This window comes from Schistocerca serialis, chromosome 4 (assembly GCF_023864345.2).
Source record: "Schistocerca serialis cubense isolate TAMUIC-IGC-003099 chromosome 4, iqSchSeri2.2, whole genome shotgun sequence".
Classification (NCBI taxonomy): domain Eukaryota; kingdom Metazoa; phylum Arthropoda; class Insecta; order Orthoptera; family Acrididae; genus Schistocerca; species Schistocerca serialis.
The window spans coordinates 916765388-916789835 of NC_064641.1; positions in this window are offsets into that span (position 1 = coordinate 916765388).

Genomic DNA, 24448 nt, shown 5'->3' on the forward strand with positions numbered 1-24448 from the left:
ATTCAGGGATGCTGCAACGGCCTTATGATGACTGATTCCCTGTTCTGCACATACAGAGTCGAAAAGTTCGTGTCTGTTTGTTATCAGTAGGTCCAAGATGTTATCTCCACGATTCGGTTCTCTGTTTAATTGCTCGAGGTAATTTTCTGATAGTGCACTCACTATAATGTCACTCGATGCTCTGTCTCTACCACCCGTCCTAAACATCTGAGTGTCCCAGTCTATATCTGGTAAATTGAAATCTCCACCTAAGCCTATAACATGCTGAGGAAATTTATGTGTTGTTGTTCTGTCATAAATGTTGCTGAGTCGGGAGGTCGGTAAAAGGAGCCAATTATTAACTTCGCTCTGTTGTTGAGTATAGCCTCCACTTATAATAATTCACAAGAACTATCAACTTCTATTTTACAACAGGATAAACTACTACTAACAGCGACAAACACGCCACCACCGGTTGCACGCAATCTACCCTTTCTAAACACCATCTGAGCCTTTGTGTAAATTTCAGCAGATTTTATCTCTGGCTTCAGCCAGCTTTCCGTACCTATAACGATTTCAGCTTCGGTGCTTTCTATCAGGAAATGAAGTTCCAGTACTTTACCAACGCAGCTTCGACAGTTTACAATTACAATACCGATTGCTGCTTGGTCCCCGCATGTCCTGATTTTGCCCCGCACCCTTTCCTGGGAATGCAGAATATGTAGTAGAAATAAGCTGATAGAGGAGCAGGATCGTAAGATCTGTGCCATTCAGGTGCAGTTGCAGTCGGCAAAGGAGGAACTAGATAGGTTGAGGAGGGTGAAGTGTGGTGGTGAATGGGAACTGGCAGTTGGCAAGAAGGCAGCTAGGAAGAGGAGGTATTCAGACAGTTTTACTTTGTGTACATGCAACAGACATGACCAACTGTCAGAGTTGAGTGGAGGGGAGCCTCGTGTAGCTGTAGATGTAGGGAACATGCAGCAGTCCTCAGCAATTAGAAGGCCTAGGTTAATCGCAAAGTCTAGAAGAAAGAAGAAGGTTCTGTTGCTTAGGTTAATGCGGCTTTTAGGTGCATTAACGTGGGGCTAGGGAGGGCGCTGATGGCAGAGGGCATGGGTCACATCTCAGTGGCACCAGTTGGGTCTCTTAGTAGATCAGGTTTCACTAGGCATGGCCTGCACCTTAATAGGTATGGGAAGGGGATGCTGGCTAACCTTATACATGACAGGGTAGTTGGTGGTGGTGGTGTTAGTCATGGAAAAATTCCTGTAGTAGTTGGTGTTAGAGGTGTACCTTTTTTAGATTGAAGTCAGCTGATAGGTATACCTGCTTAAAGGAAGTCCCTGTAACTAAGGGCTCACCTTCCGAGGATGTAACGTTTCCAGGTAGAGAGGGAATTAGAATATTTCGTCAAAATATAAGAGGTATTAGAGATAGTGAACTGCTTATAGATATTGACTATGAAATTATTGGTATATCAGAGCACTACTTAAATAATCTGACAATTCAGAGGCTTCCTTTACCAGGCAACAGATCAGCTGGTTGCTTCTCAAGGAGTTCCTCACAGTTCGGCTTTAGAAGTCGTTTCACAACTGAAAATGCTATATTCTCTATTGTCTGTAAGATACTGGATGAGTTAAAGAAAAGGTTTCGAACGCTTGGCATATTTTTTGATTTAACTAAGGCATTTGATTGTGCTGATCACAAAATATTGCTCCAGAACTTGGACCATTACGGAATATGGGGAGCAGCTCACTATTGGTTCACCTCTTACTTTAACAACAGGTAGCAAAAGGTCATTATTCACAATGTTGAAAACGGCTGTGATGTGGGGTCTGAGTGGGGTGCGCCATGGATCAGTGTTGGGGTCAGCCGGCCGGGATGGCCGAGCGGTTCTAGGCACTACAGTCCGGAACCGCGTGACCGCTACGGTCGCAGGTTTGAATCCTGCCTCGGGCATGGATGTGTGTGATGTCCTTAGGTTAGCTAGGTTTAAGTAGTTCTAAGTTCTAGGGGACAGATGACCTTAGAAGTTAAGTCCCATAGTGCTCAGAGCCATTTGAACCATTTGTTGTGGTCACTCCTGTTCCTTATATACATATGCCCTCTAGTATTACAGGTAACTCTAAAATATTTATGTTTGCTGATGACACTAGCTTGGTAGTAAAGCATGTTGTGTGCAGCATTCGATCGGTTTCAAATAGTGCAGTACATGACCTCAGTTCATGGCTTATAGAAAATAAGCTAATGCTAAATCACAGTAAGACTCAGTTTTTACAGTTTCTAACACACAATTCAACAAAACCTGACGTTTTAATTTCACAGAATGGGCATATGATTAGTGAAACTGAACAGTTCAAATTTCTAGGTGTTCAGATAGATAAGAAGCAGTCGTGGAAAGCCCACGTTCAGGATCTTGTTCAAAGACTTAATACTGCCATTTTTACTATTCGAACGGTATCAGAAGTGAGTGATCGTTCGACACGAAAATTAGTCTTCTCCGTTTATTTTCATTCGCTATTGTCGTGTGGTATTATATTTTGGGGTTACTCTTCTCATTCTAAAAGGATATTTTTGGCTCAGAAATGGGCGGTTTGGGCACATAAGTGGTGTTAGTTCACGAACCTCTTGTCGACCTCTGTTCACGAGTCTGAGTATTTTGACATTGGTCTCTCAATACGTATATTCCTTATTGTCGTTTCTTGTTACCAATATTAGGTTATTCCCAAGAGTAAGCAGCTTTCACTCGGTTAATACTTGGCAGAAATCAAGCTTGCATTTGGATCGGATTTCCTTAACTCTTGCGCAGAAAGGTGTGCAACATACTGCTGCATTCATTTTCAATAAGCTACTACTCGAATTCAAAAATCTTAACAGTAATCCACGCGCTTTCAAATCGAAACTGAAGAGTGTCCTCATGGGTCACTCCTTATATTCTGTCGAGGAGTTCCTTGAAAAATTAAGCTGGTTCTTATTGTATTGCTGATAGCGTTTACTTAAACATATCGACTGACTTTTTAAAGGTTCATGAACATTTATTTTTATCTGTTATTACGTTTATATTGTAATTCATGTACTGACACGTTCCATGATCTTGGAGATTTGCTCCTCAATTTGGTCCTACGGTACTTGACGAATTAATAAATAAATAAATAAATAAAAATAAGTACAGACGTGAAAATCGGAACAAGTACATATCTAAAAGAGTATGACAATAGTTGGAATTTTTGGTGCATTTTCGATGTCCTACAACTGCTGGTCTGGAGATGCTCTAAAGCCACAATGACGGTTGGGTGACAGCATTCTGCCTGTCTGAACCAGAGCAGGCTGGTCTACTTGGACTTGTCTGTGAACACTCGAACAAAGAGGTTATCACGTGAGCCTCAGACGTCACAGAATGTTCTGCAGATACCTTTTCATTGTCTTGTTCGAACCAGCACAAAGGATACCTTGTGACTTTCTGAAGTCATGAAACGTCATGTGAATGGAGCATTCTGATTGGTTCTCACTGAATTTACCCCTCACATTGCTGCTGCCGGTGTGGGAAAACTGTCCGCCACTTTCTGCAGACGGACAAATTACTAGAATTTCAGCGTCATACTATTTTGCACAGGTCGAAAAACACACAGTAGTCTATTGTACTGGCAGGTAAACCCTGCAAAAGTCGTCTACAGATCATGAAATACGGAAACTATCGCCAAAGACACTGCTCTGCTACTGTGGAGGGAAGCTTGAATTTTTTGGCCTGAAAGCGATCTCCAGTCAGGCTATCTCACCACAAATGATTGTACCACCATATCATATTGATGTAGTAAACACTGTTCGTATCCTGCATCATGAAAATTCATCACTTCTGTATCTTGCATGTAGCTATCGACCACACACACTAGTACATCTACCGCAAAGACAGGCAGATCCCAAAAAACGTAAGTACATGCATCATATATAGTCGCAGCATTACTTCCCGTGAGGTTGGTTGGTCGTCCACCGTAGCCAACGGCAACGGGGCAACTGCCTCCGCACACGCTGGCCTCCACGGACAGCACTCACTGTCCGAAGTCTGGTCTGGTTCCCCTGGCAGAAAGGCGCCTGCGGACGGTTCTGTTTCCGATATGGCCTGCTTGCTGCCGTGGTTTCTGCAACGACTTGCGATCATCTCCAGACTCTTGGATTGCAAGAGCATATGTATTTTCACATGGTTTGCCAGAATATCATACCAGCTACACGATATTTCTCGATACCAACCACATAGCAATGTCCTACCAATCGCTCGCACAGTGTAATTCCGAAGATAAAGAGAGGAAATTATGTCACTAGAAACCTGAAACTTTAGCTAGGTCATTATGTGGGACATGCTGCAAACCTATGAATAATTAGAAACTTGTCTCATTTGCGAAGATCTTTCTGTGAAAACTCGAAAAATAGAGGAAACTGGTAGTTTCATTCGTATTTTTTAACGGATACCGAAGTCAATGATACAACGCATTCCGAACTATCCTTTTACTTTACAAAGACAACTAAATCATACATATAATCGTGTGTGTTTCTCATGTCTAGAGAACCAGTAAATGTCTCTTGCACCTGCTTTTCACCATCTGGATTCAGACAATATGTTGTGGCTTGGCAAGACAGCCAAGCCACTATGAAGAAGCCGATAGGCACGCGTTTAAGCTCACGCAGGCTGGCGTGAGGTCTGGAACAGGACAAGGCAATGAGACTTCAGAAAAAGGGGGTAACTGGTAGAATACTTAACTTTAATCCATAATTGATGAACATCGCTGTTGACGGTACAATGTTTACAGCATTAATAGTACTGGTAATGGCGCCTTGCTAGGTCGTAGCAAATGACGTAGCTGAAGGCTATGCTAACTATCGTCTCGGCAAATGAGAGCGTAATTTGTCAGTGAACCATCGCTAGCAAAGTCGGCTGTACAACTGGGGCGAGTGCTAGGAAGTGTCTCTAGACCTGCCGTGTGGCGGCGCTCGGTCTGCAATCACTGATAGTGGCGACACGCGGGTCCGACGTATACTAACGGACCGCGGCCGATTTAAAGACTACCACCTAGCAAGTGTGGTGTCTGGCGGTGACACCACACAATACATATCACAGTCGATGCTCTCACAACGAAGTAAAGATCGGAAATGTGTAGAATGGCAGCACAAGCAATCAGCCAATCAATTTACATGGGAGAGAATAACTGTCCAGTCGCAAACACTCGCCGTATTGAATCTTCCCAAATTTCCGCAGAGAATTCTTGCAACACACGCGATCGCGAAGGCTATCCAATACATATTGAGTATTAGTTTGCTGCTCACCGACTTCGAGAGCGACACGGTTAGGGTAGCTGCATTCTTGCACCCCGCGTCTGCAGTTTGGGCGTCTCAGTGATGGCTCCCGCCGTAAGCTGGCAATGTCAATTTGTTCTCGTTAATGGCTACCTCTGCCACGCACCGGCACGCCAGGCAGAATCGTCTGGGAAACCAGCCATATATTTATCAGTGCAATTACAATTGAATATTACGATGATAGCGCCAATATGGCGACATTCGACAATGAGCGAAGTATTGGAAATACCACCTCGTGAGGACTATGGCTCTGGAAATACCAGTATCTGTACCATTCTTGTGACTGGACACAGTTTTCCACGTAAAATCTTTCATCGATGCGCTGAAATCGAAAACTTCCACGTCAATTCATACCTCTCTTATGACTGGAGAAAGCAATTTTCCTTGCACATGGCGGTACACGGGACAGAGTAAACTCATAAGCCTGGCGATTTCAGCGAATCTATCTCACATCTCTCCTACTAAGTATAATGCTTCACCAATATCTGGATGCTGGTGCAACCAAACATTATTGAACGAAAATTCACGATGGTTGGACAAGCCTCATTTGCTTTTCTTTTGAGTGGTACTAGTGTATCTTACTAAGAGACGTAACAGTCTTGTAAGTGACTAGCTATTAAAAAGACGATTGCAACGACTATGTTACTGTCTCCCTGCATAAAAAGCTGTCTTCATTCCACAGGCGCACACAAGTATCGCTAACGATATCCATATTAAAAACTATACAAGCTTTGTAAAATCTACGTATGGTATTGTTTCCAAATAAAGTGGTCTTCCACACAAATACCACAATATTGAATGTAGATGGTGATCGCTGGAGTGTATATTAACAGACCGAAAGCGCTTGCGCACGTCAGCGGTAGTGTAAGCTAGTAATACAATCAGACTTCTCAGCGAATTTAGAAAGTGATTCGGCTAAGTAACGCGGTACTAACCCGATACTTGCAGCTTTCTCGTGCCACCGCCAGATACTTCACACGCTAATAAACAGCATTTGTAACGCATTCTATCTCGATGCCGTGTAGGGAGTGTAATAGAGGTTCTACGGTATATCCACTGGGTTGCAGGCTAGGGAAGATGATGACTGAGAATGATCACATGTAGTAGACGGTGTGCTATGTGACGAATCACTTTAAAAAAAATGCAGTGCTAGATTGAGGTCATAAGAAATGTACAAAGTCCTATGACCAATAAACTGGTTTTCCAGATGTATTGTGCTACACCTTCTGGTAGATAAGCTGTCTGCGATTTGGAATCAAGTTTTCTCATTCAAACATATCTTTGCGTTGGATCCTATGGAGATGTCTTTTAATTAATACAGCCACTAGTGAATCATATTTGTGGTACTCTCCTCTCTCGAATGGAGTCATCTTTTTCGAAACCATCTGCTAAGGACTTTATACAGCAGAACCCCAACGTGTTCTTAAATTGTCCCTTTGCGTCCCGTATCTGTTCCTTGGTCACTGCTCTGTCCTCCCTGCAGCTCTGTTCCCGTGATCATGCCAGTTTAAATCGGAACTGCGCAGAACTCGGAGAGCACCATATCTACCACCTTCTGCAACCTGTAGAGAAACAGGGTGAGCTGAGTTAATACAACTGGACTGCGTTTTTACCACTCGGTGAAAATGGGGACATGTAGTAGCTCCGAGAACCGCGTATACGTGTAAGCACCAAACGAATCTTTCTCCTGACACACAAGATTGTGAGCAGTTGCAATGGTGTTCCTTACCAGGAAAATTAGGAAGACACCAGATCATATAGGAACTGGAAGAAGAGCAATGATTTTGCTACTGCACTGCAGTTAGTCTCCAAACTACCAAACTACATACAGATACTGTAGCCCAAAGGAGATCTGTGTCGCTCAGGGAGCATTCATGTCTGCCACACAAACAGTCTCTCTCTCATCGTTATTTTGTACCATCCAACAGAGAAAAACTAAAAACTATAAAAATTCCACTAATGTCACCAGGTAGATAACACAAAATTTTAACACATCTTTCTCTCTTCTGATATATCAGGGAACAAATACTGTCTGCATGTGATTCCATTACATATACATGTACTGGTCTAGTGGAGCAGCAAGTCAGTAATCGAAGTCGTTTGCACAGACCAGTGTAAAGTTCCGTCACCTGTACTGTATGAGGACCATATGCCACAAACTATCAGTAGCAAGAGAGGGTCCCTGTGTTGTTTTTTGATGTATTGTGTTTTCTTCTGTAATTCACACCACAGCTTTGCACACTGCCGTACATTTCGTTTTTCCACCATGACTTCAAGGTCTGTGTCAGCTGCTAAACTGACGTTAACTAGTTTCGATCCATTGGCTCTCACAGAAAACTGGATATCGATATCACACAGGGTCAATTATGCTGCTGCTCCCACAACACATGGGATGATTGAAATAAAACACAGAAGCTGTGTTCCTTATTGACAGAAATGCAGAAGGCATCACAACACATGGAAACGGGCAGAGTTTTGTGGCACTGTAGAGCGTTTCCGCACACTTGTCTGACTATCCGAAGATGATGACCTCTATATTTAATATCTTTCACAGTGATGGGGTAGCAAATGTCTCGGTGTTTCGTTTCGATTGATTCCCATACTGCAGTCATGTACACTATCACTGTTTGAGTACTGGCCATCCCAGCAAGATGTTGCTCCTACCAAGAGTCTCTCTGTATGCCAAACAAGTGATGTGAGTCAATCATTATGTGGTATTCAACAGCGTATATATATATATATATATATATATATATATATATATATATATATATATATAAGGTTCGTTCAATAAATAATGCCCAAAATTTTTTTCCCCCGAACATATTTATTGTTAAGAATCACAGTTTACTGACAATATACGAGTACATCAGCATGTCTTGTCCATGTCCTATTTTTCTACATTGTCTCCATCACATTCTATGGCTTTTGTGGAAGAGCATGTATTCTCTGCTGGTAAAAGCTCTTGTTCTGTCGGTGTAGCCATGTTTTCACTGCATGACCGACACTCTCGTCATTTTCAAAGTGTGTTCCCCATAGAGCATCTTTAAGCATCAACACTTCAGATGAAATGGCCTTTCTTTGAATCTTGTGGTCCGCTGTGAGCATTCGTGGAACCCATCGTGAGCACCTCTTACAATGTCCAAGAGTCTCGATCATTGCAGGTGCACTTCCAATGCTGACCGACAACTGCAGAGCCAGTTTCTGCATTTCCTGAGGCTGTATCTTCTTTTACCCGTCGCCCAACTGCACTACTGGCCGGCCGAAGTGGCCGTGCGGTTAAAGGCGCTGCAGTGTGGAACCGCAAGACCGCTACGGTCGCAGGTTCGAATCCTGCCTCGGGCATGGATGTTTGTGATGTCCTTAGGTTAGTTAGGTTTAAGTAGTTCTAAGTTCTAGGGGACTAATGACCTCAGCAGTTGAGTCCCATAGTGCTCAGAGCCATTTGAACCATTTTTTTTGAACTGCACTACTATCAGCTGCAGCAACGCCGTACACTGCACACAAATTTTTATGGATGTTCACCACGGTTTCTTTTTCTGCACACAAGAATTCAGTAACAGCACGCTGCTTGTAACGTGAATCATACGCTGTACTACGGCTCTGCCATCTGTCAGAACGGTTCGAAACTTCACGGGCGCACAGAACAAACATCAGATGTGAAGCACCAACAAGGACATTTGTCAATGTATATTAATGGCTTTTTAAAAAATGTGGGGCATTACTGATTTACATATTTCTAGAACTTCGATCTGTTGTGACTTGGCAAGACAGCCAAGTCACTAGGAGGAAGCCAAAAGGCACGCGTTTAAGCTCACGCAGGCTGGCGTGAAGTCTGGAACAGTTAAAGGAATAGAGACTAGCAAAACAGGTACGTAGCAACTGGAATACTTAACTTTAATCCATAATTGGTGAACATCGGTCTGACGGTACATGCATCACAAGATAAATAGCAAATGATAATGGCGCCTTGCTAGGTCGTAGCAAATGACGTAGCTGAAGGCTATGCTAACTATCGTCTCGGCAAATGAGAGCGTAATTTGTCAGTGAACCATCGCTAGCAAAGTCGGCTGTACAACTGGGGCGAGTGCTAGGACGTCTCTATACCTGTCGTGAGGCGGCACTCGGTCTGCAATCACTGATAGTGGCGACACGCGGGTCCGACGGATACTACCGGACCGCGGCCGATTTAAAGGCTACCACCTAGCAAGTGTGGTGTCTGGCGGTGACACCACACGATCATAGTACGTAATTTAGGATTACAGTTGCCCATTTTTCCCTATGCGAATTTTTAGGATGAAGTTAGAGACTGAAAAATCTCCCCAGATTTTTGTTGACCCCCCTCCCCTCCTCATCCGCCCTTGGCTATGGTGTGTCTTTTTTTTTTTTGCCGACATTTTAGAGCAGTGTTTACAGTGAGTGTTCAGTGTTGTGTGTCTTTTCCGAAGTGTTGCGAACGGATATCATACTGTCGCTGGGTGTGATTTTTATATCTCTTGCGAACAGAAACCAGACTGTCGCCATGTTTTTTTAATTGTCTGTCTGCTATGTTACCTGTCTGCTTCCTGTGTATTTTATTAGCGTTGCCAACCCTATGTTTTATGTTTTAACTTTCCACAACTATCCGCCGTTTTTACAATTTAAGTCACCGTTTTATCGCCTGCTTTTATTGTTTCTTATCTTCTTCTTACGTTTTAAAAAGTCTGTAGGCTGCAGAGCAGCGTACTAAGCTGCTGCCAGCCCGCCCCTCTCAGGGGGGAATCGAAATTCAATAAAGGGGGAAAAAAAATTCCCTGACCCACCGTCGGAGGGTGGCGCCACACCTTCAAAGTGTTATGCTCGGCTGTTATTCAGACGTTGCTTTGAGTCTCCCCTCACTTGTCCACCGAGACAGTTGGACTGGATCTAAACCGGCGACGCTGTGAAATAGTTAACTGCAACAAAAAAAATTTTTGAGCCAGACTCCTTGCAACACTCTCACTGATATAATTTGCAGCTGACAACAAGCAGGAGGCTACTATATGCACTACATTCCACCTCTCGTGAAGGAACAGAGAGAGCCGAGTCCGTAACTGCTGCTCAGCGAAAAGTATTCCACACCAGACTTACTTACAGCACCGATTCAAGCGCATCAAGATCGTTCCAGATGAGAGCATATCGAGGAGGTTAGCATCGCTTATTGGTGTACAGCAGATATGAGAGTGCTATCACGATATAACAGGTGGTTAAGAAAAGCATGTGGTTTTATGCATCATGGAGCTCAATACGGATGGCGTTTGAAGTATTTTTCGTAAATCAACTGCGCTATCAATTCTTAAGTATTGTTCTACTGTGTGGTGTCAGGAACAAGAAGGTAAGAGAGAAATATTGGTAGAACATAAACACATGAACTCCTAAGGCAACATGGTTCTGCCCTCAAACACGGAACAATGTTAAAGCCAGGTGGATTCCCATATATTATTCATGCGGAGTGCAACTCTCTTAATACTCTAATACAGGACATATACGAGGTGTCTCACCTAACTCGGCCACCTCAAATATCTCTGGAACAACAATAGACATTCAAAAACAGTTTTCACCACCATGAACGTACGGCAGGGGCTTAGGAAACCAAATACTATGCGAAATTTTAAAACGTAAACAAATACTATTTTCAACACAAACTTGTGTATTTTTAAATGGACAGCCCCTATTATTTCGTATGCAATCAATAGCATGAAAAATCACAAAAATAATGGCGTTGGTTCCATTGCAATACGTCAATTACATCCCGAGAAATTGCAAAGCGAGGCTGACGCTTGAAATAAATGAAGCACACAGCTAACGCACATCCTGAGACTCTAAAGGGGGCACCTCACGCTGCCGGTGATCGCGATGTGATTGACGTACTACGTCATTGGAGTGTTAATGTATGGTGTGGTATTGTATGACAATACATCATTGGCCCATATTTCATTGACGGCACTCCTAAAGGGGAATAGTTTAGCCCCTTCTTGAGCTGTACCTTACTTGAACCGGTCCACCTCTTATAATGTGTCAAATAATACGGTACCGGAATGATGGATGTCCTGCGCATAATGTTTATTGTTGCGAAATGGCATCTAGAGGTACAATTAGTGGTAACACACTTGGTTTCACGTTTCTAAACCTCATAAATTCTGAAATATGTGGCTTGTAAAGGATAGCAGCGGCGTCACAGTTTCTGACGTAATGCATCGCATGTAGTACTTACTGGCGCCTGTATCCTGCCGTAAACATACCAATACCACCACGGCACACTACCTTCAGTGCACGTAATCGGGTCTGCTGAACTGCTCTCATTCTGCAACGTAATTTACATACGTTGCAACATTAAAAACTGTTTTCTTGTGGCTGGTTACATTTGTCGTCTATCAATGTGGTTCCAACATAATGGATGTCTCGCACAAAATGCAAAACTTGCCAGATACGAGGGTTGCCCAGTAAATAATGCCCCATATTTTTTTTCTCCAGAAGTATTTATTCCACAACAATCAAATTTACATATGTGAAAGACTGATGTTTTGTCTACTTGCTTTATTTTTCCACATAATCTCTTTCTTGTTCGACGGCCTTTTTCCAGCGAGACACAAGAGCGTGTATTCCCTGCCGGTAAAAATCTTTACTCTGCCTACGGAGCCAGGTTGTCACTTCGTGAATCACTTCTTCGTCTTCGGCAAAACGTCTTCCACGAATGAAATTCTTCATTGGCCCAAACAAGTGAAAGTCTGAAGGAGCCAAATCGGGGCTGTAGGGTGGATGGGGTAACACTATCCAACCCAGTTTCGCGATGTGTTCACAAGTCCTCAAACTTGTGTGAGGACGAGCGTTATCATGCTGAATCAAAACATCCTGTGGGTTAACATGACGCCTAAGGCGCCGGAAGCGCTGCTTAAGTTTGTCTAATGTTTTGACATAAGCCTCTGAATTAATGGTACTGCCTTTTGGCATCACATCAATGAGAATTACGCCCTCGCAATCCCAAAACACAGTCATCATGACTTTTCCGGCTGAAGGAACTGTTTTGAATTTTTTCTTCTGTGGAGAATAAGCATGACGCCTTTCCATCGATTGTCTTTTTGTTTCGGGCTCAAAATGATGCACCCAAATTTCATCACCTGTCATAATCCGTGACAAAAAGGCCTCCCCGTCAACGTGAAAGCGTCGCAACAAATCGAAAGAAATGTCTTTTCTTTGGGATTTGTGATCGACAGGAAGACACCGAGGAACCCATCTTGCACACACTTTTGAGTATCCAAGCTGATTGATAATCACATCCACACTTCCTTTGCTTACTGACAACTCCAGTGCCAATTGTCGAGTCGTAATGCGTCGATCCCGTCGAATGAGAACATCAGCCCGCTGCAACATGTCAGGCGTGACAGCCGTGGGAGGCCTTCCCGACCGCGGCAAATCTCGGAGCTCCGCAGCACCGCCCTCTGATGCTTTCACCCTCTGTGCCCAGCGACCAACAGTACTCCTATCGACTGCAGATGTTCCGTAGACGTTGCACAAGCGTTTATGAATATTGCCCACGGTTTCTTCCTCTGCTACGAGAAATTCAATCACTGCACGTTGTTTCTGACGGATGTCACTTGCAGACGCCATTTTAGAACATTCCTACACCACCGCTCTCTGTCGGAGGAAATTTAAACTTTGCGTACACACGCGGGAAACTTCAAATAACTCGCACCTAAAGTGTCACATTTCTAATATTTTTTATTTCGGAGAAAAAAAATATGGGGCATTATTTACTGGGCAACCCTCGTATGTTCTAGATGCGACATTTCCAAATGGGTTGATGGGTGATGTGGTCAGCACGGTCCCCCGACTTGACGCCAAGAGACTTCTTTCTCTGGGGCGCAGTGAGAGACAGAGTGTATCAAGAACCCCCAACGACGGTAGAGGATATGCGACACCGTATTACTGCGGAAATATCTGCACAAACTTCACAATCTGTGCGACACTCTCTCGTTATCCGTCTGCAAACGAGTATTGATGCAAACGGAGGGCACTTCGAACATACGTTGACGTGACACGGTTTCATTGGTCAAGATGTGGGTGTATTTTCTATGCTGGATATAATGCAGAACAATACAGTTTCTGTGGACGACAGGGCACTAGTAAATGTGTTTAGCAAAGTGAATTCAAGGGTTTTATCTCTAATTGCAGCTCTAGTTGCCATTTCGCTAGAATAAACATACATTTACAATTTGAAAGACGTAACTACGCGTTGGCCTTGTTACTTGTTTATTTTTGTGGTTTGTGCATACCTTCCCAATGTGTGAGCCCCTGACATGTGCAGCGTAAGGTGCACGCTTGAGTCTCAGTACGTGCGCTAGCTGTGTGCTTCATTTATTTCAATCGTCAAGTTCGCTTCGCAATTTCTCAGGATGTAATTGATGTATTGCGATGCAACCAACTCCATTATTTTTGCGATTTTTCATGCTATTGATTGCATACGAAATAATAGGCTGTTTACATTCAAAAATACACAAGTTTGTGTTGAAAATAGTATTTGTTTAAGTTTTAAAATTTCGCATAGTATTTGGTTTCCTAAGCCCCTGTCGCACGTTCATGCTGGTGAAAGCCGTTTTTGAATATCTATTGTTGTTCCAGAGATATTTGAGGTGGGAGATTAGGTGAGACGCCCTGTATATGACATGCATACATACATCCTGCAAGTTTTCTATCCCACTCCACATGGTGACAAACTTTATTAAGATGATAAAACTACTACCTTCTACACCGAAGAAAAAAACGTACAGCCTTTGTAATGGATGCACGATTATTCACGCCCGATCACGGTTCAAAAGTTATACTATGCTCGTATCAGCCCTACAAAATGATTGTGAGCAATGGAGAACACCTGTTATGAGGAAACAGGCAAACGCATAGCAGTGGTGTTCTACATGTGAACTTACGTGCCATGCTGCCACTAACTCCGTGAATACGACACCTGTCAGACTGATGTATACACAGGAATTGCAGTACCTCACAAACGCCTGCCGCCAACTTAGAATCACCGTATTTATGAAACTGAAGACTAGATGTACACCCAAGATGCAGCTTGGGGAATGGAGTAGATCGCATAAATCTTCACTCGTCTAGAGGAGGGTAACAAAACAGGTTTCTCATCGAATGACATGTTTCATCACACATGAGTTGGAAGTCCTATGACGATTGTGGTATGGAGAGGTTTGCTGTTAACCATAACAGGTAGACAGACCTCTAAGTCACGCAGAACACACAATTGTACACGAGTCGAATTTAGGATCTACCACACAAATGATGCACCCCGAGAGAACAACAGAAGAAATGGTTAAATGAGCGATAAATGAGCTGCAGCAATATCTCCCTCTCTCTGTACTGCATTATCAGTTTACCTTTAAATCATACCTGATTACAACACTACCTCAGCCGATCTCTCCATCCACTTTGTCATCCTTTAATGTAGATGCAAGTCGATATAAAGGCAGATGGTTCTCTTTTCCAGGAAAGCATCAAAGTCAGCAGTCAGCTTGCATGTATCACTATTATCTCAACAGACATACAGTAGAATGTTATTAGCCAACACCGCGAGGTTGTGATTGGTGGAGAGTACAGAGAAGCACATCATAAATACTGTTGTTATGGTTTAATACATCCAAACAGCCCTGGACGGGGTCAAACACGCGATCCATTCTGTAGTTGTACATTGCAGTCTCACAGCTGGTAATACAAAGCTCTTTAGCAGAGGAAACATGGCGTCTCGTCCCCTAAAGGGATGCACCACGCGTCAGCTGCCTGGCCGCGCCAAACCGGCCAAGGCCTTAGAATCTGCAAGTAGCGGTGCGCTCGGGCTTGCGTTAATTAAATTTTTAAGTTCGAAATTTAAATTAAATTTTTAGGGCACATTATTCCTCAATCAGGAATACTTCCAGACAAAGCAAAGTTTGATGTGACCAAACAGTTTTCTGTACCTCAAACAAAAAGACATCTAAAAGCGTCCATCGTACTAGTGAACTTTTTTTGGAATTTTGTAGCGAGCCAGCTTCTGAACAGTAATGCCGTGCTGCATCTATGCAAAGCTATTGCACCACCCAGATATGAATAAGGACTTTTGTCTACCCACGGCTTCGGCTTTTCACAGAGTGGAGGCATATCTTTTTCAAATCAGACATGTTGACGGAAATTCCTACTGCTTGTGCAATAAGTTTTGCAATCAGAATTCTCACGAAATCTCCAAAAAATGTCACTAGCTCAAGGAAAGCTTCTAGTTGTATTTTTGTTTGAGATGCAGTGAAATGCTAGGTTACATCAATATCTCCTTTGTCTGGAAGTATTACCGATGGAGAAATTATATGGTCTAAAATTTCTCTTCTGACAGCTTCTCTTTTTGCCCAACGTATAGCACAGGATGAGTGGCAAAAGGTCTGGTGTGGAAAAGCTTCTGTTTTGTACACATCTCCGACAACAATCCAAGGTCTTTTGTCAGACACTGGCCAATATTGTAAAAATATCTGAAATAGTTAGCTTTTGGTAGTGGAGTTAAGCAGGAAAATTCCTCTGTTTTCTTCTCTGTGGCCTGAACATCGATCTGCAAATACATAGCTGGGTCTGCGCACTGCTCGTTTATAAATAATATTTCGGTACAAACAAGTTGCAAATTCACTTTGTGACTAAATTTTATATGGTTCTGTTTCTTCTTATTTAAGTTCAAAGAAATTTCTTGTTTGGCAACATGAAAATAACGCTTGCCACACCTATTTTCGCTCCATGTTATATCACAAATTCTGTCCCCTATACGAATTTATCTACTACTGAAAGGAAACATTACAGCGTTATACCGTAACAAACAACAGGACTGTGAATTTTGTTTTAACACCCTGTGATTTGTTATCCGCTGCACTCAGTAGTTGACAGTTTTGCACAGGAAGAGTGGGTACACGAACAGCCTTTCTAATCTTAGTAAATAAACTCGTAGGTACAACATTTATACATGCATCAATGTCAAGCACAACGACCCCAAGAATCTCACCTATCTGAGCCTTGACTATCGCTTGTACCATTTCTTCAGTCACTTAAGGACACGGTGCCTTTCGATGCACAGCTCATCGCAGATATCTTGTTCATGATCATACCATAAAAAATATAGGTTCTCATATGGTCTGCCGCCCCCCACTGTGTCGGTCCACGATTGCGGAAGGGCTTAGCGTGGTCGATTCTGGCTCAGCGTGGTCGATTTTGGTTTTGCGCAGACACTGAAATAGCTTTGTCAGTTTCTGTTACTTCAACAATATTGACATTGTGTTCCCTACTTCGTCAGTGTGTGTCAACGTTGTTGTGAATATCTTGACTCCGCTGTCGCATATCCTTACCTTGCACTTGTTCGGTATTTACTGGTCTAAAATGACCACACGTACTATTATCGTCGCACCTAATGACTGAAACATTTTGCCTGTAATTAAAACGGCTATTTTTATTGTTCTGATCTGTTGTGTTTAGATTGTCATGGTTGTATCGATGTTCTTTCCTGCTTCGACAAATGTTATTTTCACAATAATTCATGTTCCATTGACTGTTATTTTGATATGAAGCAGAGCAGTATCAGCCGGAGTTTCGTTATTATTATTGCCATTGTTTGAATGCCCATTACCTCGCGAACCAGAAAGCACATAGTTATTACCTTAGTCTTTCTCATCTTCGTGAATTGGAGCAATTGAATCAAGTACAGGAAGGAAATATTCTAAATCTGTTTCCGGTACGGTAACCAGTTTTTCACGAGTGTTAGATGGTAATTTTCCCTTACGGATAATATAGATATCAATATGCGAAATTTGGCTTACTCCAATACCTTGTTTTGTTGATTTAACGCTCAAAGTACTTACGTAAGCCCTTTTGCTTACTTTGGAGAAACTCTGGATTAAGTATCCCCTATGAAGATCCTCTTGGAGATAAGTAGACTAAAAATTGTCGGAAAAAGCTTACTCAAATTGTATGTATTCGTGACACCATCCATCTCTATTTGCAGCCCCAAGTCCGCAGATGCTGACGACATGAAAGAAATGTATGGTGAGATAAAAGAAATTATTCAGATAGTTAAAGGAGGCGAAAGTTTAATTGTGATGGCTGACTGGAAATCGATAGCAGAAAATGGAACAGAAGGGAAAGTAGTAGGTGAACATGGACTGAGGGAAATGAATGAAAAAGAAAGCCGATTGGGAGAATTTTGCACAGAGCATAGATTAATCATAACTAACTCTTGGTTTAAGAACCATCAAAGAAAGTTGTATACGTGGAAGAAAGCTGGAGACGCCGGAAGGTTTCAGATTGACTATGTAGTGGTTAGACAGAGATTTAGGAACAATATTGTAAGTTTTAAGACATTTCCAGAGGCAGATGTAGACTCTGGACACAATTTCTTAGTTATCAGGTGTAGATTATAATTGAAAAAGTTGGAAAATGGTAAGCAATTAAGGAGATGGGACCCGGATAAGTTGAAAGAACCAGAGGTTGCTGAGAGTTTCAGAGGGAGCAGTAGGCAAAATTTGACTAGAACAGGGGAAAAGGTTACAGTAGAAGACGAATGGGTAGCTTTAAGAGATGAAATAGCGAAGGCAGCAGAGGATTACGTAGGTAAAAAGACAAGGCCACTTAGAAATCCTTCCATATCACAAGAGACATTGAATTTAATTACGGAAAGGAAAAAAATTAAAAATGCAGCAAATAAAGAAGGCTAAATGGAATATAAAGGTTTAAAAAATGAGACTGACAGGAAGTGCTAAATTTCTAAGCAGGAATGGTTAGAGGACAAATGTAAGAATGTTGTTGTTGTTGTTGTGGTCTTCAGTCCTGAGACTGGTTTGATGCAGCTCTCCATGCTCCTCTATCCTGTGCAAGCTTCTTCATCTCCCAGTACCTACTGCAACCTACATCCTTCTGAATTTGCTTAGCGTATTCATCTCTTGGTCTCCCTCTACGATTTTTACCTTCCACACTGCCCTCCAATACTAAATTGGTGATCCCTTGATGCCTCAACACATGTCCTACCAACCGATCCCTTCTTCTAGTCAAGTTGTGCCACAAACTTCTCTTCTCCCCAATCCTATTCAATACCTCCTCATTAGTTATGTGATGTACCCATCTCATCTTCAGCATTCTTCTGTAGCACCACATTTCGAAAGCTTCTATTCTCTTCTTGTCTAAACTATTTATCGTCCATGTTTCACTTCCATACATGGCTACACTCGATACAAATACTTTCAGAAATGACTTCCTGACACTTAAATCTATACTCGATGCTAAGAAATTTCTCTTCTTCAGAAACGCTTTCCTTGCCATTGCCAGGCTACATTTTATATCCTCTCTACTTCGACCATCATCAGTTATTTTGCTCCCCAAATAGCAAAATTACTTTACTACTTTAAGTGTCTCATTTCCTAATCTAATTCGCTCAGCATCACCCGACTTAATTCGACTACATTCCATTATGCACGTTTTGCTTTTGTTGGTGTTCATTTTATACCCTCCTTTCAAGACACTATCCATTCCATTCAACTGCTCTTCCAAGTCCTTTGCTGTCTCTGACAGAATTACAATGTCATCGGCGAACCTCAAAGTTTTTAGTTCTTCTCCATGGATTTTAATACCTACTCGGAATTTTTCTTTTGTTTCCTTCACTGCTTGCTCAATATACAGATTGAATAACACCGGGGAGAGACTACAACCCCGTCTCACTCCCTTCCCAACCGCTGCTTCCCTTTCATGTCCCTCGACTCTTATAACTGCCATCTGGCTTCTGCACAAATTGTAAATAGCCTTTCGCTCCCTGTATTTTACCCCTGCCACCTCCAGAATTTGAAAGAGCGTATTCCAGTCAACATTGTCAAAAGCTTTCTCCAAGTCTACAAATGCTAGAAACATAGGTTTTGCCTTTTCTTAATCTAACTTCTAAGATAAGTCGTAGGGTCAGTATTGCCTCACGTGTTCCAACATTTCTAAGAAATCCAAACTGATCTTCCCCGAGGTCGGCTTCTACTAGTTTTTCCATTCGTCTGTAAAGAATCCGCGTTAGTATTTTGCAGTGGTGACTTATTAAACTGATAGTTCGATAATTTTCACATTTGACAACACCTGCTTTCTTTGGGATTGGAATTATTATATTCTTCTTGAAGTCTGTATGTAAGAATATGAAAACGTATTTCACAATGGGAAGGATAGATACCGCCTACATGAAAATTAAAGAGGTCTTTGGGGAAAAGAGAGGCAGTTGTATGAATATCAAGAGCTCGGATTCAAAACCAAAGCAAGCCATCAGCAAAGAAGGCAAAGCTGAAAGGTGGAAGGAGTACAAAAAATGGCTCTAAGCACTATGGGACGTAACATCTGAGGTCATCAGTCCCCTAGAACTTGGAAGTACTTAAACCTAACTAACCTAAGGACATCACACACATCCATGCCCGAGGCAGGATTCGAACCTGCGACCGTAGCGGTCGCGTGGTTCCAGTCTGTAGCGCATAGAACTGCTCGGCCACTGTGGCCGGCGTGGAAGGAATATATAGTGAGTCTGTACAAGGGATATGAATTTGAAGGCAATATTCTGGAAAGGGAGGTGGACATAGATGAAGATGAGGTGGAAGATATGACAACTGATAGCCTTGGGAGAGCCAGTCATGACAAAAATTGTTCCATCTGGTGCTCAAGATGTATGAGGAAAGCTAAATTACCTCAGATGTCAAGAAGAATGTAGTGATTCCGATCCCAAAGAAAGCAGTTGCTGACAGAGGTGAAAATTACCGAACTATCAGTTTAATAAGTCGTGGTTGCCAAATACTAAGACGAATTCTTTACAGAAGAATGGAAAAACTGGTAGAAGCCAACCTCGGGGAAGATTAGTTTGGATTCCGAAAAAATCTAGGAACACGCGAGGCAATACTGACCTTACGACTTATCTTAGAAGATAGGTTAAGTACATGCAAACTACATTTACAGCATTTTTAGAGTAAGGGAAAGTATTTTACCATTTGATTTGAAATTATTAGCAGGATAAAATAAAGGGAGCAAAAGGCTATTTACAACTGGTACAGAAAGTAGACAGCAGTTATAAGGTGGAGGGGCATGAAAGGTAGACAATGGCCGAAAAGAGAGAGAGACGGGGTTGTAGCGTGTCCCCAATGTTATTCAATATGTACATAGAACAAGCAGTAACGGAAACCAAAGAAAAATTTGGAATGGGAATTCAAGTTCAGGGAGAAGAAATAAAAACTTCAAGGTTTGCCGATCATAATGCAATTCTGTCAGAGACAACAAAGGACTTGGAAGAGCAATTCAACGGAATGGAGATTCTTGAAAGGAGGATATAAGATGAACATCACCAAAAACAAAATAAGGATAATGGAATGTAGTCGATTTAAATCAGGTGATGCTAAGGAAATTAGGAAACGAGGCACTTAATGTAGTAGATGAGTTTGGCTATTTGGACAGCAAAATAACTGGTGGTGGCCGAAGTAGAGAATATAAAATGCAGACTGGCAATGGGAAGAAAAGCGTTTCTGAGGAAGATAAACTTGTTAACATCGAATATATTTCAGTGTTAGGAAGTCTTTTCTGAAGGTATTTATCTGTGTGGAAGTGAAACATGGTCGATAAACATTTCAAAATGGTTCAAATGGCCCTCAGCACTATGCGACTTAAGTTCTGAGGTCATCAGTCGCCTAGGATTTGGAACTAATTAAACCTAACTAACCTAAGGACATCACACACATCCATGCCCGAGGCAGGATTCGAAACTGCGACTGTAGCGGTTGCTCGGTTCCAGACTGTAGCGCCTAGAACCGCACGGTCACTCCGGCAGAGAACAGAAGCTTTCGAAATGTGGTGTTAATGAAGAATGCTGAAGATCAGATTGGTCTATCACGTAACTAGAGAGGAAGTACTGAACAGTATTGGAAAGTAATAAATTTATGGCACAACTACATCAAAAGGAGGTATTGGTTAATAGTACGCATTCAGAGACAGTAAGGGATCATCAATTTAGTTTTGGAAGGACGTATAAGACATAAAAATCGTAGAGGGAGACCGAAAGATGGATACAGTAAGTTGTTTCGGAAAGATGTAGGTTGCAGTAGTTATTCGGAGACGAAGTGATTCGCACAGGGTAGGGTAGCATGGAGAGCTGGATCAAACCAGTTTTCTGGCTGAAGAATGCAACAACAGCGTGGAATAATTCCTTGTGCATATTCCCGAGATCCAATGCAGTTAGTTTGGGTGGACGGATTTTGCATGAGCCTAATTCAGTGCGTATCTGTTGGGTTGCAACCTTAATATCGCCGTTTACTTTAAGAACTATCTCACTTTCGCTATCAGATATCAATTTTTCGACCTCTGTCAGACAAGTTCGCTGTGAGTGTATTATCTTTTCCTCAAGAGTAGTATCACTATCAAAAGCTTCTATCTTAGCACGCTTATTTAAATCGTCATTTATATGTTTCTGTTCGAGCTTGATTAAACCTACTTCTTCCGACAATTTTTGTATTTGGTTAGGTAGTTCGCTAACAGTGACTACTGTTCAGACACTTCCGTTTCAACAGCAGTCACATCTTTTGCCAATTTGTCATGTGCGATTTGTAGAGCACATCGTTTCTTTGTAAGACTTACGCTCTTAACCTTTTGGTGTTCCTCAAGCATGTGCTTGAAATTCTGAGAAAATATATTCTCCATTTGTTAAATCAGCTAGGAAAATTTCTGACTAAACTCGTTAAGTACACTATTCTGTCAACTTGGCGTTTTCCGCATATGTTTGAGGAGCAAATCTCCGTTACTGCATCGTCTTGCATTGGTGGCGCAGTGTTCGACTGTACTTGATTTCCATTCATTGGACTAACGGTAATATCCAACCGCAGTGTGCCGAATTCACAAGACTTTCGAAAGAAGAAATAAAATTTCATTCGGTATTTGTGTCGTCACGGAGAAAAATAAGTTCGTTTCCATTTTTTTTACCGACGAAGTCATTTCTTCAATTGCCGGAGGGTAGCACAATGCAATTCAGAGTTGATCGCTGCACCACGAAGGAAGACATGAAACAGAATTACCCCTTCAGACTTCCGAACGACCGTCGTCATGGCTTTATCGGCTGAGGGTACGGTTTTGAACTTTTTCCTCGCAGGTGAGATAGTGTGATGGCACTCCATGGATTACCGTTTTGTTTCCGGTTCGAAGTGATGAACCCATGTTTCACCACTTTGACGATGTTCAATAAACAGTGTCCCGATCAGCCTCGTAACGCGCAAGCAGTTCCGCATAGATGGTCACTTGTTGCTCTTCGTGTTCTCGTGCTAGGCGACGAGCAACCCAACGGCCACGCACCTTTGACTACCACAACTGGTGACGAGTGTTTCAGCACTAACAACAGAGGCGTCCTTTCGTGCAGCGAGGTGTTCGACTGCGATCCCTCGATCACCTCGAATGAGAGAGTCCGCACGTTCCAACGTTGCAGGAGTCGCAGCTGTGTGCGGTCGGCCGCCACGCGGTAGATCGGGAAAACTTGCGCGAGCTTGTTGCAATGATAACACACTCCACCCCCTGTGACTCACCGTGCTTTTGTTCACTGCCACGTCTCTGTAGACATTTTGCAAGCGTCTACGAATACCTGTGATGCTCTGGTTTTCCGCCAAAGGAAACTCAATGACAGATCTGGTCTCGGAACGCACCTCCGTTACGGACGCTATTTAGAAGGGTACGTGTAGCGCTGCCACCTGTCGGAATTACACGAAACTCTAGGGGCTGAAACGGTAATATTCCACGATGTTTCACAACAATTTCGGTATTTTTTCAACCGAAATTGACCCAGAAAATTTTTTTTGCATTACTATTGAACGCCCTTTGTATTATCACTTGATTGAGATGTGGTTTGACTTTCACTAATCGCAGTATTACTCGCATTAATTAATTCGTTCGCGTTAACAGATTTAGTGATGGTTTTCTTTTCGTCAGATATACTGCTAACATTGACCAATTTTTTTAAAGATGTCACAGTAAGTTAACTACTCTGATTTTACGAAAACTAAAAGGAGAAGACCGCATTCCACAGGACAATTACTAAGCAATAAGCTCTCAACAGTGTAAGCACACGCCATAGAATGTTCTAGTAATAGATTCTTCCACCATGACAGAAAACTACGAAGGTATGTGAAGTTTTTGCTGATGCTAACTGCATAGGGAATTTATCTACGACTGTTGGATTGCGTTACAACTACTTTTTCGTGCATAATGCTACGAAAGAAGCAAGATAGTTAAAAACAATTATGTCATGTCATTTGGTGTGTACGGCTATTTTCACGTACTTAGCCTTCCTCTCACTATTAATCTTTCAGCCATTACTCTTTTATTATGTTTGTTTATTGTATAATGATATATATCTCTATAATTCTTTCTCTCGTAAGCCAGTATTAAAAGAAAAAATAACCATTATTATACACGAAATTGTCTCATCATTAATCTCCCAGAGACTCACACCTAGTGAGTACGTGGCTGGCGACCACGGAGTCCCGAGCTGAATCCTGGCATTGCTTCCACTTACTTATGCCAGGCTCCTGACTGCTATCTTTCCTATTTGGCGACCCTCGGCCAACTCTTGTTCTTTTCCGACCCTGACGCTATTAGGTTTGAGGGCTAGGGGTCTTTCATTTCCAACCTATACTTCTACTGAGCCGAATATCTCCGGGATAAGGAGATTACCTTCCATCAAGCGCCAACGGCCTTCTAGGAGGGCGGATGAGCGGCTAGAAGGAAGGGCACTCTCTTGCCCTTGGGGTGGGAAACTGCTCCTAAAGGCGGAGGAGCCACAAGGTGGCCAACGGCATAGAATAGAGAAGGCAACGGGAAACCACTCCATTAAAGACCCGGGCGAGTATCCCAAGTATCAACAGCTTATGATGGAAAGCTCTTTGGTTAAATCCTCCGGAGGTAAAATAGTCCCCTATTCGGATCTCCGGGCGGGGACAACTAAAGAGATACCGAAATCCAAAAGCATTAATGTAAGAAGGATAGCAACATGGAACGTCAACTCACTTCTTAAATGTGCTAAACTGGAAAACTTGAAAATGAAAATGAAACGAATGGATAT